Genomic DNA, 16,526 nt, shown 5'->3' with positions numbered 1-16,526 from the left:
TTTGTGTTTATATTATACCATCTCTGTGTGTATATACAGGTATATATGAAACTTTTGTCTTATTTTTCTTATTTGTTGCCATCTTCGTCCTGGAAGAAGAGATATTGTATCTGAATGGAACCTTCCTGGTAAAATAAAGGATAAATAAAATAAAATAAGCGGCTAATGTTAAGGTGTGCGTCAGCCAAGTTAATATTTTTGATGTGTTTAATAGCTAGTTCAGTGTTGCTGGAACGCGAACTTTACTGACCATGCAAAATTTCTCACAAAGACCGGGATGTTGGTCTTTAAGGATACGTTCACACTGCAGAACAAATGTGGCCCAAATCCGTTTTTTTTCTCATATGTGACTCAGATTGCATTTTTTCATGACAATGTGAACAGCACAAGTCACATGGAATCCGATATTTTCAATTCCGATTTGAGCCACTTCAGCATGAGGTCATAAATCGGATATAGGTCTGATTTTCTGCAATGCGACCTCAGTCTGAACAGCGAAATCAAAATTCATGCACTTTTACACAGGGGCCCCATTCAGCACAAGTACGTCGGCGCTACGTCGTTGATACTTTTTTTGAAAGGTCGGTATCTAGTAGTATTTCAGGTGTTTGCACATTGGCACTACGTAGCAGCGTTGAAACAGCTCTGTCCAGGCGATACTATCGCAACGTTTTCCGTCTCAACAGCGATGAAAACGCTACATCTACAGTAAGTGAAACTTCGCGATCATTCCCCGACCCTCTTACTATCCTAAACAATGATTCCCGACCCTCTTACTATCCTACACGATGATTCCCCGACCCTCTTATTATCCTACGATTGCCAATAATTATTTGTATGTTTGCTTTAGTGTTGAACACGTATTGATACTATTTTATTTATAATATATAAAGAAGTACAAAGGTGTTCGTTAAGAGTTTTTATTTAAAAAACAAACAAAATATAAAATGCACATGTTACAAAAATAAAAAATACAGAAAAATAAAAATACTGAAAGAAAAGAACTATTGGACAGGCCTGTTATGAGCCACTCTTTGATGGTTGTTTCAGCTTCAGCCTCATTTGGACTAGACACCAGTGGGTTTCGTAATGCAGACTCTAAAAAACAGAACAGACACAATTCACTTACATTATAAATTGGTAAATGTCAAATCATGAACAGGTGAGTTTATTGTTATTCCTTTAAGTTGTGATTGTTCACTTTTTATCTGCAGTCTGGAAAAAAGCAACTTTGGGCATTAAAACCAATGAAAACTATGGGAAAGAATTATGTAACGTGAATGGGGAGGTTAAATCCATATTGTGTCTAAACCTTTAGGATAAAAAGTTTATCCTGAAAGATCAAATTTTACGTTTGCTTAAACATTGGTTTTACTTACGGATAATCACATCTATGATGTTTGTATTCCTCAACAGTATTTCGTCCCCTCTGTCAACTGGGGAGCAAACACCTTTCCTTTACAGATGTTTCATCATACAAAATTTATTACATACTTTTGGATAGTGTGTGTGTATGTGTGTGTATATATATATATATATATATACACACACCTGTATATATAAATATAATATGATATAAGTATACATTTCTTAGTATCCATGTATTACCTATGTATAAGGTAGTTTTCTAAAACCATAATCATACCTTGAAACTTTATTATTTAGAGTAAGAAAAAAAAAAACATTTCCAAAATCAATCTAAAATAATTCAATTAAAATAGATAAAGCATTTTTGTACAGTGCACTTGCCATCGTTAATGGTGTGTCTGCAGGACTGTTACCCCAAAAGGGAGGTCTTTGGGTAACAATCTGTCAGGTGTTGGACCTGGCTCTGCAACTCCCCCAACATTTGCAGAAGGATCCCCTCTGTTGCTGTAAGGTCAACAATAGAGAATACAGCATTAAATATTTAGACATACATCGAGACAGATGTAGATGTAGATTTGTTTTCAACTTACGTGTGTATTGACTTGGTATAAGTTGCCCTTTGGGTAACTGAGTTCTCGAAGGAACATCTGTACGAATGAGACAGTAAAATAATTACTCTAAAACCCTAAGTGATCACAATTACTATCTTGTATTATATTGAAAATTGAAAAGCACAATTGTGATAATTTTCAGTATGCACATGTATTTTGAGAGTGATCTTATGCCATAGTAATACAACTCAAATTAATAGTAACATACAAACACATCACACAAAAAGTCGAGCATGGTAACGTTAGCATAGCCATAAATGTTAAAATGGTAACAGTGCGATAAAAAGTTTGTAACAATAAATAATTAATCAAAACACAATTGTTAACATATTAATTTGTATTATCAAAAACAAAAAGAAAATCATTTAGATCATTTTGAAACTATTTAAGAAAAATTATTTTCAACCTACCTTTCCAACCAAGCGTACGCGACGGAATAGACTTCGTTTTTTCTTGTCTTTTAAAGCTGGTTTAACAGGGAACAAAATATCTTTTAAAACCACGTTTCTCAACCACTGATGGGCCGCGAAGGCTACAGATTGGGCCACAAATTTAAAATCGAGACTGGCCATTGGACCGTATAGGGCCACCAGCACCACATTTAAATCTAACCATAATGCATTGCATCAGGACCAGAATGCATTGCTTTAAGCCAGCACTGTAAGCCCAAGGCACCGTGTGTGGAGTGTGGATTAACACTTTCAGACGAGGCTCTAAAACAAGCAGCATATCGAAACAAAGCACCCAAAACTACAACTGCAGAAGCAGACAATTGTCTCCCTAACAACACACACTTATTTAAGAACAGTTGCATGTATAGCCATCTGACATTGCCAAGTCTTCACCAACAGTAGGACATCTCTCAATAGATCCCCACACAGGTGCACTCATATTTAAAATACTCTCATATAAACAGGATCTCAAATAAACATTATCAATGATAACAAGAAATATTTAGCAATGTCCAGTATATAAAGTAGCTATGCAAGATCGTACCATACCCTATAATATATGCAAGTAATATTACTATAAGGTGGCACGGTGGTGCAGTGGTCCTGGGTTCAATCCCCGGGTTACCCAGGGTGCCTTTCTGTGTGGAGTTTGCATGTTCTCCCTGTGCACGGGTGCTCTGGTTTCAAGACTGGCCCAACTGCATGGCTAGTCTAAATTGCCCATAGGTGTGACTGCGAGTGTATGTGACTGTTTGTCTGTGTTGGCCCTGTGGCGGACTGGCAACCTGCCCAGGGTGTACCCTGCCTGTCGCCCAAAGATGCTGGGATTGGCTCCAGCTTCCCCACAACCCAGATGGATAAAGCGGTATAGATAATGGATGGACATTAATAATATTATTAAAGTAATATTACTATTTCGAGGCAAACAAACCCTTTTTTAAACAAGATCCGATGTGATGCACATCCAGGGCACGAAGCTCCCGTTCCACCACATCCCAAAGATGCTCTATTGGGTTGAGATCTGGTGACTGTTGGGGCCATTGTAGTACAGTGAACTCATTGTCATGTTCAAGAAACCAATTTGAAATGATTCGAGCTTTGTGACATGGTGCATTATCCTGCTGGAAGTAGCCATCAGAGGATGGGTACATGGTAGAGATCGACCGATATATCGATTTACCCGATATTTTTCCAGATATTTAAGCATTTTACCATAATCGGTTATCGGTTTTGTAATATCGGGTTCACCGATAAACGCCGCCATCTTGTGGGTGTTTTGAGAATTACGCGCATGATCGCCATTGCAGCACGGCGTCTGAGGGGAAACAACAACTGCGTGCACAGGTAAAGTATATTTACTTGCTTTGCTATATTTAGTAAACTTTATTTAACATAACAGCTATTAATGCACAAATTAGATGTGTTACATAAATGGCTGATATGTAGTTTATGCAGCTTGGCTCTAAGAAATAAAGACGAACTCACAGAGTCACGTAAGATAATCCGTCAAATCCTGTCACAATAAAGACGTAACTTTGCCTGAATTAAATAATATACAGCCATTAATAAGTACATGTTGTAAATAAAAGCGCTGAATTTAATTCTCTCTCATATTGTCTATATGCTCACCATTAGTCTCGTGAAGTTGGTCGGCTAAAATAACCCATCAAGTCCTATCCCAATAAATATGTAACTTTGCATGAATTAAATAATTTACAGTCATGGATGAGTGCATCTTGTAAATAAAAGTGCTGAATTTAATTTTCTCAATGTTGTCTACATGCTCATCATTAGTCTCGTGAAGTCGGAGTCACGAATGCTAAGATAAACCGTCATGTCAGCCTGTTCCAATAAAGACGTAACTTGCCTGAATTAAATACAGCCACTAACGAGCGTCTATATGCTTATCATTCATCTCCTGAAGTCGCTTCCATTTTGCTGTTCACTCACCGGGTTGATGCTCATGAAATGCTCCAGCACAGCCACCGCATATAACTATATATATAACTAAATAAATATAACTAAGAAATTGAATGCGCTTTGTCAGCACGCATTTCATAATCTAGAACAGGGTTATTCAACTCACGGTCCTCGAGGTCCGAGCACTGCTGGTTTTCCAGCCTTCCTTTACCTGTCAGTCAGGTGTGAAGCCTCTGACCAATCAGAATCAGTAATTATTAAACAACTACCTGGGGGAACTGAAAACACGGCCTGGATTTGGAATCGAGGTCCAGAGTTGAAGAACCCTGATCTAGAACGACAAAAACGTTTTTTTTTTCCCAAAAACATAATTGTGGTATAACATATCAGAAAAGCAATTAAGAAAACTATGTATTGTTTGTTATATTTCAATATTTCAGAATATTATTCAGTAAATTAACATTATCCAGCAAATTATTCTTCACTCTTTAGCCTATAAACAACTTTATAAACCTAATAAAACTGTAGTTTAAAATGAATTTACATTTCTGCAAAGTTGATATGACTCCTGTGCTTGAAAAACAGACATTCTATATTTATTTTGCTTATTGGTAATGTTAGTGTTGCTGCTCATGCTTTTCTCTGTAGACTCTGTTTTCTACACTACAACCTCGTTCTGCTCAACTGGGAGTATTAAGCTGCATTAAAACTGCAACGTAATTTTTTTTCAGGTGGCTAAGAATGTTACATGTTTTGTTTTTTTTTTAACTCATTGAAGATTTTATTTTTGAACAAAAACACTTTAGTAACAGTGCACTTCTTGTATTTTTTTGCACTTTCAGACCCCTCTTATTGGTGTATAAATAAGAGTTTTGATTTGTATGCAAGGAGGGAGTGATTGTTATAAATAAAACAGTTTGTTCAGTTCAGTGGTGTTGTAATCATTGTGTCAAAAACAGAAGTATAATAATAAATAAATATCGGTTCTGAATATCGGTTATCGGGCACATAAACATGCAAATAACTGGTATCAGTATCGGTAATAAAAAAATCAATATCGGACGATCACTAGTACAGTACATGGTGGTCATAAAGGGATGGACATGGTCAGAAACAATGCTCAGGTAGGCTGTGGCATTTAAACGATGCCCAATTGGCACTAAGGGGCCTAAAGTGTGCCAAGAAAACATCCCCCACACCATTACATCATCACCACCAGCCTGCACAGTGGTAACAAGGCATGATGGATCCATGTTCTCATTCTGTTTACGCCAAATTCTGACTCTACCATTTGAATGTCTCAACAGAAATCGAGACTCATCAGACCAGGCAACATTTTTCCAGTCTTCAACTGTCCAATTTTGGTGAGCTCGTGCAAATTGTAGCCTCTTTTTCCTATTTGTAGTGGAGATGAGTGGTATCCGGTGGGGTCTTCTGCTGTTGTAGCCTATTCGCCTCAAGGTTGTGCGTGTTGTGGCTTCACAAATGCTTTGCTGCATACCTCGGTTGTAACGAGTGGTTATTTCAGTCAAAGTTGCTCTACTATCAGCTTGAATCAGCCGGCCCATTCTCCTCTGACTTCTAGCATCAACAAGGCATTTTCGCCCACAGGACTGCCGCATACTGGATGTTTTTCCCTTTGCACACCATTCTTTGTAAACCCTAGAAATGGTTGTGCGTGAAAATCCCAGTAACTGAGCAGATTGTGAAATACTCAGACCGGCCCGTCTGGCACCAACAACCATGCCACACTCAAAATTGCTTAAATCACCTTTCTTTCCCATTCTGACATTCAGTTTGGAGTTCAGGAGATTGTTTTGATCAGGACCACACCCCTAAATGCATTGAAGCAACTGCCAATTGAACAGGTGTTCCTAATAATCCTTTAGGTGAGTGTACTGTAGATTGACTGGTAAATTGAGAGCTTTGCCATTTGGCTCAGCTCCTTCTTCACTATGACAGACCGATGCAGTGCCCACATCACTGCGGACGCTGCACCGATCCGCCTGTCGATCTCCCGCTCCATCGTCCCCCCACTCCTGAACAAGACCCCGAGGTACTTAAACTCCTCCACTTGAGGGAGGACCCCATCCCCGACCCGGAGAGAGCATTCCACCCTTTTCCGGCTGAGGACCATGGTCTCGGATTTGGAGGTGCTGATTCTCATCCCAGCCGCTTCACACTCGGCTGCGAATTGTCCCAATGAGAGCTGAAGGTAACGGTCCGATGAGGCCAACAGAACCACATCATCTGCAAAAAGCGGAGACCTGATCCTGAGGTCACCAAACCGGACACCCTCAACGCCCTGGCTGCGCCTAGAAATTCTGTCCATAAAAACTATGAAAAGAATCGGTGACAAAGGGCAGCCTTGACGGAGTCCAACCCTCACTGGAAACAAGTCCAACTTATTGCCGCCCATGCGGACCAAACTCTGGCACCGGTCATACAGGGACCAAACAGCCCTTAACCCGTTGGGGTCGGCGGTCCCGCCTGCGGAGTTTTTGTCATATACACATTTTAAAAATACTCTCAGAAACCTTGGACGGTCTACTTTTCAAATATATACTGTAGGTAGAAACTAAATATTATTTTTACAGCTTCGTGATACGAATTGAAAGAACAAGAGTGACTGACTTAAGCGTCTGCGTCTCGAAGCGGCTCTGATCGCCCACCCACTTGCAAATCGCGCTATTCGCATGATAATAACATGATAATCCGACAGTTAATATTGGGTAAAGAAATATGTGAATACACCCATTTTGACCGAAATAAACAAGAGCACATGTCTGGGTAGTGTTTACACTGATCGGCTACAATATGGCACACGGATACGTCTCTGCCGCTGAAGCTTTGCGCCAGTGTTGCCACTTTCAGCAGCGAAGCTCATAACTGCGTTCATGGCTCAGTGGGCTAAGCCTGTGTGCCTGCACTCACGTGGTCGCCGATTCAAATGCAGCGTATTTAGAACGGGAATAGCGATCTTCCGCTGAGAGCGGTCCTACACGCTCCCGATACAAGTAAAACAAAGAAAGGTGACACGATTTGCTTTTTTGCCTATTTAACCTAATTTTAAAAACTTTAATACTTCTGACAATGGAAGTTTTGAAAAGAAGACAGATAACAGATTTAGTCAGTGTTTTTTTCATGATTTTACATAATGATTTCAGCGAGATATAAACTGAAATACACGAGAAAGACCTCGTCCCCAGAGCGTTAATAATAGTCACTGCATCATATTTATCGCTTTCTATATTTATATAGTAACAGTTTTTCATTCTTCATTCCATCTACCAATAAACTGTGAAAGGGATTTTATTGTTGCTACTTTTCTTGCGTTTCAAACTGCCTTTCCAAAGTGATCGGTGTGGGGTGCAGTGACATTCCAGACTGATGGGCCATTGACAGCATGCAAACTACTACAGGTGTGAGGACACCTATCTCATCAATATTCATTGTGAAGGCCACTGACTTTGAGAAAAAGAGTGTCACTCTAAAGTGCTAACACTTTAGTAATCAAACTACATAAAATTTCAGAATGTCACTTTCACCTATGTGTAGCCAACCCCTGTGTCTATAAGCTTCAGAGCTCAAAAGTCTTACCTAGAAATGTCTATAATGTGATTTTTTACAATTTCTCAGCATGTCTGAAAATAGGTTTTTGAAAACTATATGTTTAAAGTTGATTTTAACAAAAAATAGAATAATAACATTCTAAGAGGTCTCAGATTATTGGTGCTGAGTTTGTGCTAAATAAAAGCAAATGTAACACTTTGGGATAAATGTTTTTTAGATAGGTGAAATATTTTAAAATGTCAAGGCATGTCAGACTACCTCGAAAGTGGAAAAGAGGCCTCAGGCCCCAGGGGGTTAAAAGGAAGCCCGGCAGCCCATATTCCCGGAGCACCCCCCACAGGACTCCCCGAGGGACACGGTCGAATGCCTTCTCCAACTCCACAAAACACATGTAGACTGGTTGGGCAAACTCCCATGAACCCTCCAGAACCCTGTGGAGAGTATAGAGCTGGTCCACTGTTCCACGGCCGGGGCAAAAACCACACTGCTCCTCCTGAATCTGAGGTTCGACAATCCGGCGTACCCTCCTCTCCAGAACCCCCGAATAGACTTTACCTGTAGATGCGTGTTAGCCAGGACAGCCCCACAGCATCCAGAGCCTTAAGGAACTCCGGGCGGATCTCATCCACCCCCGGGGCCCGGCCACTGAGGAGCTTTTTAACCACCTCATCGACCTCCGCCCCAGAGATAGGGGAGTCCACACCCAAGTCCCCATACTCTGCCTCCACATTGGAAGGCGTGTTGGTGGGATTGAGGAGGTCTTCGAACTACTCCCTCCACCGACCCAAAACGTCCCGAGTTGAGGTCAGCAGCACCCCATCCCCACCATAAACAGTGTTGATGTTGCACCGCTTTCCCGCCCGGAGCTGCCGGGATGGTGGACCAGAATCGCCTCAAAGCTGTCCGGAAGTGGTTTTCCATGGCCTCGCCAAACTCCTCCAATATTTGAGTTTTTGCCTCAGCGACCGCCAAAGCCGCACCCCACTTGGCCTGCTGGTACCTGTCAGCTGCCTCTGGAGTCCCACAGGCTAAAAAGGCCCGGTAGGACTCCTTCTTCAGCTTGACGGCATCCCTCACCACTGGCGTCCAGAAGTCCAACAACAAAACACCGCTCGGGTTCAGATCAGGGGACTCTTCCTCCCAGTCACGCCACTCCAGGTCTCACTGTCATTGCCCACGTGGGCATTGAAGTCCCCCAGTAGATGAAGAGAGTCCCCAGGAGGAGTGCTCTCCAACACCCCTTCCAAGGACTCCAAAAAGGGTGGGTAATCTAGACTGCCGCTTGGTGACAACAGTCAGGACCCTTCCCCCACCCGAAGGCAAAGGGAAGCAGTAAGTATGCCCACCCCTCGCTTGGTGCCTCTCCCTGTGAGCAACTCCAAAGTGGAAGAGGGTCCAACCCCCTTCGAGGAGACTGGTTCCAGAGCCCAAGCCGTGCGTCTATGTCTAGCCGGAACTTCACAACCTCGCGCACCAGCTCAGGCTCCTTCCCCATCAGAGAGGTGACACTCCATGTCCCTAGAGCTAGCTTCTGCAGCCGAGGATCGGACCGCCAAGGTCCCTGCCTTCGGCCACTGCCCAGCTCGCATCGCACCCGACCCTTATGGCCCCTCCTATGGGTGGTGAGCCCATTGGAGGGGGGACCCACGTGCCTTGTGCCATGAGTACAGGCCTGGCCACCAGCCTAAGATGCTTCGCTAGGTTTGATGTGCTACTTGACTTCATCGCCACAATTTTGTACCACTGTTTGCATAGAGGCTTATCTACAGTGACCGAGAAAGCCCAATATAATTCAAAATAAAGAAACACACGTCAAATAGAAAAAAATGCGCTGCAAAGCAACAAAGCATATTATTTAAGTCATAGACGCTACACAAATTAAGAAAACACTTTCATCAAAATAACAACACATTTTACACACGCGATGCACATTAACAGACGCGCCGCAAATACAGAAAACAACCACAACTTTGGAAAAGCGCTGCAATTAGCAACAACACAACATTAGTGTTTTCAGAGAACACTTTGTCTGGGTGATCACATACTTGTAATAATGTTTTTAACGTAAACGTTAAAACTTTGCTATTAATCTGGCAAACTGCATGGTTTTAAGTTACAGTAAACAATCAGTTACAGCTGTTTTTATGATGAACCTGTATAGCTCTCTGAGCAAGTATAGGCTATAGTACACCAGTTATCAGTCACATGAATCCTACCATTTACCACACAGCTTCTAGGTTATTGTTGTAGCAATCTGTTGAAATACAGGGTGTTCCACCTTAACTTGTGCACTCTTAAACCACACACCTGCAAACAATTTAATTTGGTATAGTCGTCTATTTCACCTGAAACACATAAACACATAAACAATTACCAGACTAATACTCTTAAGTAGGTTACCTAGCCTTAACTGTCTCATTCTTAAAGATGGAAGCCAACAGACAAGCCATCATCGATCTTGCTCGTGCCTTAAACTTACACAGAAACACTGTAAACAATGTAAAAAAATGTACAGAGTCAGGAGATGTGAAGAAAAGGTCTACTGGCTCACGTAGAAGTGTTCGAAGCAAAGACGTCATTAGGAAGGTGAAAAACTGAATAAACACCAACCCATGGCGCTCAATACGCAAGATGACAAAGGATGTGGGTGTGAGCACTACGTCAATGCATCGCATAGTGAAAGAAGACCTTGGTGCCACTTCTAGGGCCATCACCAGCACCCACCTAATAACTGAAGATTCCAGAAAGAAAAGGGTAGACAGGGCGAAACTTCTCTTGCATGATGTCAAACACTCATCTGGCAGAGTCATCCTCTTCAGTGATGAAAAATTGTTTTGTGTTGATCGGGGTCTCAACCGTAGAAACAACTGTTATATTTCATCAGATGCAGTAAAGGATGTCCCTGATTGTGTGAAGCATGTTTCCAAGACAAAAAACCCTGCCAAAGTCATGGTACTAGGGGTTGTTGCATCCAATGGCAATAAGTGTCCGCCTGTGTTCATTCCACAAAATGAGAGGTTGAATGCTGATGCCTATATCAAGATGTTGACAAAGCATGTGCCAGCTTGGATTCAAAGGACCTTTCCTGATGGAAATTATGTATGGCAGCAAGATGGTGCACCCTGTCATACGGCAAGGAAGACCCAAGAATTTTTGCAGCAGAACATGACCAACTTCTGGGGTAAGGAAATGTGGCCTCCCAACTCACACGATTTGAATCCCCTGGACTATAGTATCTGGGCATACATGGAGCAGGAGGCCTGCAAGAAACCACATTCATCAGTGCAAGCTCTGAGGGCATCCATCACCAGAACTTGGAGCAAAATGGATGAGGCATATGTAAGAAAGACCTGCCAGAGTTTTCGTCATAGGCTAGAGAGTGTAATTGAAAAAACGGGTGGAATTATTGAATAACATGTGTTACATAACTATAAACAATAACCTGTAACATTAAAAGTGTGATTTCAATGTTTCTGTTGTTTTATTTACTCTTACTTTCTGAATAAATTGGTTGCACAAGTTAAGGTGGAACACCCTGTAGAACATACAGCAGAAACTGCTTACAGTGATCACGTCTGTCTTGGGGAAATTGACTATAAGCGGATGATCATTATAACCAACAACAACAAATTAATTTTTGTATAGCGCATTATCACAACATTACATTGTCCCAAAGCGCTTTACAGCATCCCCACCCAAAGCCCCCAGTGAGTAAGCCATAGGCGACAGTGGCAAGGAAAAACTCCCTAGAAGGAATAAACCTTGGGAGGGACCAGACTCAAAGGGGGAGCCCATCCTCCAGGGGCCGGCAGGGAGAGTCAAATACAGTTAAATCTGAAACACAAACGGGGAGCAGGGGGGAGATGACAAGCCGGTGCCACCGCTCCCTCCAATCGCCAGGCAGCCAGAAGGCAGGGAGCGTTTCATACAAGGAAGATGACACAGGCAGAACGGTGAGCTGGATGCACGGACGTCATTGGTAGTGGCGACGTCACATGTTGCAGGGTGTGCTGGACATATTGATAGATTGAAGTCTCCAGGGAGCTCCCCCCAGGAGAAGTAGGGGAAATAAATGCAATTAGTCAAAGTAGGGGAGACTATAGGCAGTGCTATAAGGTAGTTGAGTGCAATATGAAGTGCAATGCTCCGGCAGATACTGTATGGCTATGGCAGCATAAGTAGGAGGGAGAGGCAGGTGGGAATGCAGGCATGAGGAGTCCCTGAAATGTCAGTACTCCAATCCCACAAGCAATTGTGAAGCTAGAGTGACAGCACTGTCAATTCAGTTTATCCAAAGCCAACGGCACAGATCACCACCCAGCTCTACACCTCACACTATAGGTTTAACTGGGAGTGAGAAGCTAGCTAGAGCTAGAACTAGTGTGCCTATAAGCTAAACTAAATAGGTGTGTTTTTAGTCTAGACTTGAATATTTAGAGTGAGCCTGAAACCCGCACATCTGGTGGAAGACCGTTCCACAGCTGAGGAGCTCTATAGGAGAAAGCTCTGCAGCCTGCCGTAGCTCTTTCTACCGTAGGTACTAACAGATATCCCGCACCTTGAGATCGAAGCAAGCGTGGGGGATTGTATGTGGTCAGCAGATCACTAAGGTATTCTGGTGCAAGGCCATTCAGTGCTTTATATGTGAGCATCAAAACATAGATCTGAATCTACTAGAAGACCAAGATTTCTAACCACTGTGTTAGGTTGTGTAGGAAGGCCACTAATGCTGTGGTGGTGAAACTTATTTCTTGCAGCCTTGGGACCAATCACCAGTACTTCTGTTTTTTCTGTGTTTAACATTAGAATTTTTTTTGCCATCCAGCACCGGATATCTAACAGACAATCTTCTAACCGAGATAGGAGTGATGTATCATCCGGGTTAACAGATATATATAACTGTGTATCATCTGCATAACAATGAAACCCAACACCATGATTTCTAATAATGTTACCAAGCGGTAGCATGTATAGGGTAAACAGTAGTGGGACAAGTACTGATCCCTGTGGGACACCGTATGTGACTTTGGTGGCCTTGGATGATTTGTTGTTCACATGTGCATACTGATAGCGATCAGTTAAATATGAGCGGAACCAAGAGAGTGCTGTCCCTGTAATGCCAAACACACCTTCTAACCGGTCCAAGAGGATATTATGGTCCACAGTATCAAATGCTGCATTTAAATCTAGTAATACCAACAGCGATATCAAGCCACGGTCAGAAGCCATAAATAAATCATTCATTACTTTGACTAGAGCAGTTTCTGTGCTATGGTTTGGTCTAAAGACAGACTGATACAATTCATTAGTATTATTTTTTTGTAGGAAAGAAGACAACTGACGAACTACAACCTTTTCCATGATCTTTCAAATGAAAGGAAGATTTGAGATCGGTCTATAGTTTCCTCAAACACTAGGTTCAAGATTTGGTTTCTTTAGAACGGGTCTAATAACAGCCATTTTAAAAGGTTTTGGAACATATCCAAGCTTAAGAGATGAGTTTAACACATTTAACAGGGTATTGCTAATCTGTGGTGCGATTTCCTTGAAAAATTTTGTAGGAATTGGGTCTATGAGGCTTGTAGAGGATTTACAGGAGGAAATTAAGCTCAGGAGTTCTGGGTGTTTTATAGGAATGAAAGATTCAAAAGTCTCATTATTGATAGGCATAAGACTAGCAGGAGTCTGGCAGTCATAGGTAGCTAAGGACGTGCACTGGATGGTCTGTCTAATCTTAGTTATTTTACCATTAAAGAATGTAATAAAGTCTTTACTCTTAAGAGATTGTGGGACTTGCGAGTTTAATGGAGAATTCTTTGTTAACCTAGCCACGGATTCAAATAGGAATTTTGGATTGTTTTTGTTTCCGTCTATTAATCTGGAGAGATACACAGACCTAGCAGTCACTAGTGCTTGTCTGTATTTAGACAGGCTCTCTTTCCATGCAGATTTGAAAACTTCTAGTTTAGTTGAGTGCCATTTGCGCTCTAGCTTGCGTGACGCCTGTTTGAGTTCACGTGTATGATCAGAGTACCAGGGGGCAGGTTTCTTATCTCTATGCTTTATCTTCTTAAGTGGAGCTACAAGATCTAGTGTGCTACGAAGGGATTTATCCATGTTTGCAGTCGCCTGTTCAAGTTCATTTATACACGATGCTTCAGATGTAAGGCTGAAGGACTGTGGAAGTTGTTTCATAAATGTTACCCAATTTTTTTCTTCCTTATGTCTCAGGCAGATTAATTACCATCTAACTGACATGTATATGTCTTACAAGAATATAAGGTAATAAAACGGAGAGCCTCACTATTTACTTAATTTTGATTTAAAAATACAGTACAACCGTTTATCAAACGCTTTTGAAATTACAGTACTGTACAAATTAAATTACTAAACTGTGTATAATTCAAATACTGTACGTTATCATACAGTACAGTACTGTACATAAAAATAGCTTATTGTACAGTACTGTACATGAAAAATAGCTTATTGTAGTTTCACTGCTGCACCTCCGTGGCTCGTTTTTAGCAGTTTATCATAAGCTTTGATGAGTCCATATTTGTCATTGAGAGAAAATTACTTTCTTTTTTCCGTCATGTTTTATGTGCACGCAGCATTAGCCTCAGGTAGTTTGAAGCAGACGGACTAGAACAAGGCAAAGTAGGGCCATCAAAGTAAAGTTAAACATAGTTTAAAAATTTTCCATATGTTGTCATGCTTAAATAGACACTGTATGCAGCCAACTTGACTACTAAAAATGAATTATTTAAACAGTATTCAGGGTTTTTCCTGCGTTCAAATTTGCGTGGCGGCCGCCTCCAGCAAATTTTGTGCCGCCCCAGCCTGATTTCACTCTACCCCCAGCTATTTCGATGTTATTTTAACTGCAGTTGCAGCGTTGCGCCACTATGGGGGCGCTGTGTCAGCAGTGGTGCACCGGAAAGCGCTAAAACAGCTGCAGAAAAAGAAGATCGAAAACAACTCTTATCGCTAGTTGGTGCTATCGGCGTCCTGAATTTCCCCCGGCTCTTCAAACAGGTAAATATAGTTTTTTTTTTTTTTATCCAAGCATGTCATGTTTATTTATTTATTTATTTTTTAAATCCTCCGTATCAGAGTAACGTTAATGGTTTTTAGCGTTGCAGATATGGCTGGGAAAATCAACCACTACTTTATAAAGCGACCTCGCGAGGAAGAGAGTCAGGATTTCAGGTGAAACAGTGCAGACAAATTAGCGTAACAGGCAGTTAAAAAGTATTAATTCATGGTTGTGACAAAATGTGAAAATGATGTCAGGTCGGAACGTAGTTCGCAGGCAGGGACAGGCGAGGGTCAGAATGCAGGACAGGAAGAGTCTGCGAAGCGAGGGTACGTTAGTCCGTTTCCAAGTCATTAAGAGCATAACGCAAAGCCAACGTGTACGCAATTAAAACATTTTAAACATTATTTTAAAACAATTTTTTTGTCATTTTTCCAGATCTCAAAAGTGAGGCAGTTGAATGCATGTTGTATGCCTGTGCTGGCGCCTGGTCAGGATGGTACCACCTCTGCCTCAGTTTGAGCCAGGAAAAACCCTGGTATTTGTACAAAAATGATTCTGTCCAAAGCTTTTTGATACATATGTGGGTGATCATTATAACCGTTATCACTATAAGCAGTTTCCACTGTAACTTACTTTTCACCTGGAAATTATCGTTATTGGGTCCATTGAAAAGTACGCCCAAGAAAAGTGTCCTCCGGAAACACTTCCGTTGTGTTGTGGATATTTGCAGCGCGTTTCCGAAGTTGCGGTTGTTTTCTATGGTTGCAGCGTGTCTGTGAATGTGGTTCACCTGTTTTGTCATTTTGATGAAAGTGTTTTCTGAATTTGTGTAGTGTCTATGAATTTTCAGTGTGTTTGCAAATGTGTTATGAACTTCAATAATATGCTTTGTTGTTTTGCAATGTGTTTTTCTATTAGATGTGTGTTTTTTATGTTGATTTTCATTGGCCTTTCTCGGCCACCGTCCTTATTGACATCCTTAGCCTTTCCATGCTCATCTGCAAAATACTTCCAAACGGCCAGTTTTTTTTTTTTTTACTTTTACTAAAGCAGCTTGCGAAATGCCTTCAACTGCAGCATATGCCATGTTCGGCCAACTCTGTATGTGTGTGTTATCAACCAGAGCGACACCTTCATGCATTTAACTGCAAACTATACAGGAATGTTAAAGATTGGCTTCAGGAAACTCACCCATTAACATTTCAGCTAATCATTGACATTCCCAGGAGAAAGCAATGAGGTATCCTGAACCCCAAACAAACTTAGGTGAGGCACAGCATCCTTCCACTAATAAATTTTCACCTTTTTCCCCTTTTATGCAGAGTGCCTTCATTTAAACTGGAGCAGCTGTGGACTGTCCTTGCCATCTGAAGGGGCTGAAAAGTTAATAAGCCACCAGAACAAAACAAAAGGAAGCATGACAAGGCTCTCCTGAGGCAAACCAAAGACACATTTCACCAACACAGGATACACAGGTAACTGCTTAGAGAGCCACAAGATATTCCAGTTGACATGCCCTGTCTGTGACCTCTGGATCTATTGACAGAATTTTAAGGTTAAACA

The 16,526-nt window shown here is 41.5% G+C and overlaps 1 protein-coding gene and 1 long non-coding RNA gene across 2 annotated transcripts in view; both read right to left on the bottom strand.

Annotated features, from left to right (window-relative positions):
- igsf3 (immunoglobulin superfamily, member 3) overlaps window positions 1–16,526 on the bottom strand; it is a 224,151-nt gene that overhangs the window by 202,143 nt on the left and 5,482 nt on the right. The window lies entirely within an intron of this gene.
- On the bottom strand, window positions 907–15,042 carry LOC111836486 (uncharacterized). The gene is made up of 4 exons (XR_002836445.2): window positions 2,390–15,042; window positions 1,959–2,015; window positions 1,750–1,872; window positions 907–1,098 (listed from the first exon to the last, which is right to left on the bottom strand). It is a non-coding gene; the product is annotated as an uncharacterized lncRNA (long non-coding RNA).

The sequence above is a fragment of the Paramormyrops kingsleyae genome, chromosome 16 (assembly GCF_048594095.1).
Source record: "Paramormyrops kingsleyae isolate MSU_618 chromosome 16, PKINGS_0.4, whole genome shotgun sequence".
Lineage (NCBI taxonomy): Eukaryota > Metazoa > Chordata > Actinopteri > Osteoglossiformes > Mormyridae > Paramormyrops > Paramormyrops kingsleyae.
The sequence above is the reverse complement of the archived record's forward strand: the minus strand, read 5'-3'. Positions and strand labels throughout refer to the sequence as shown.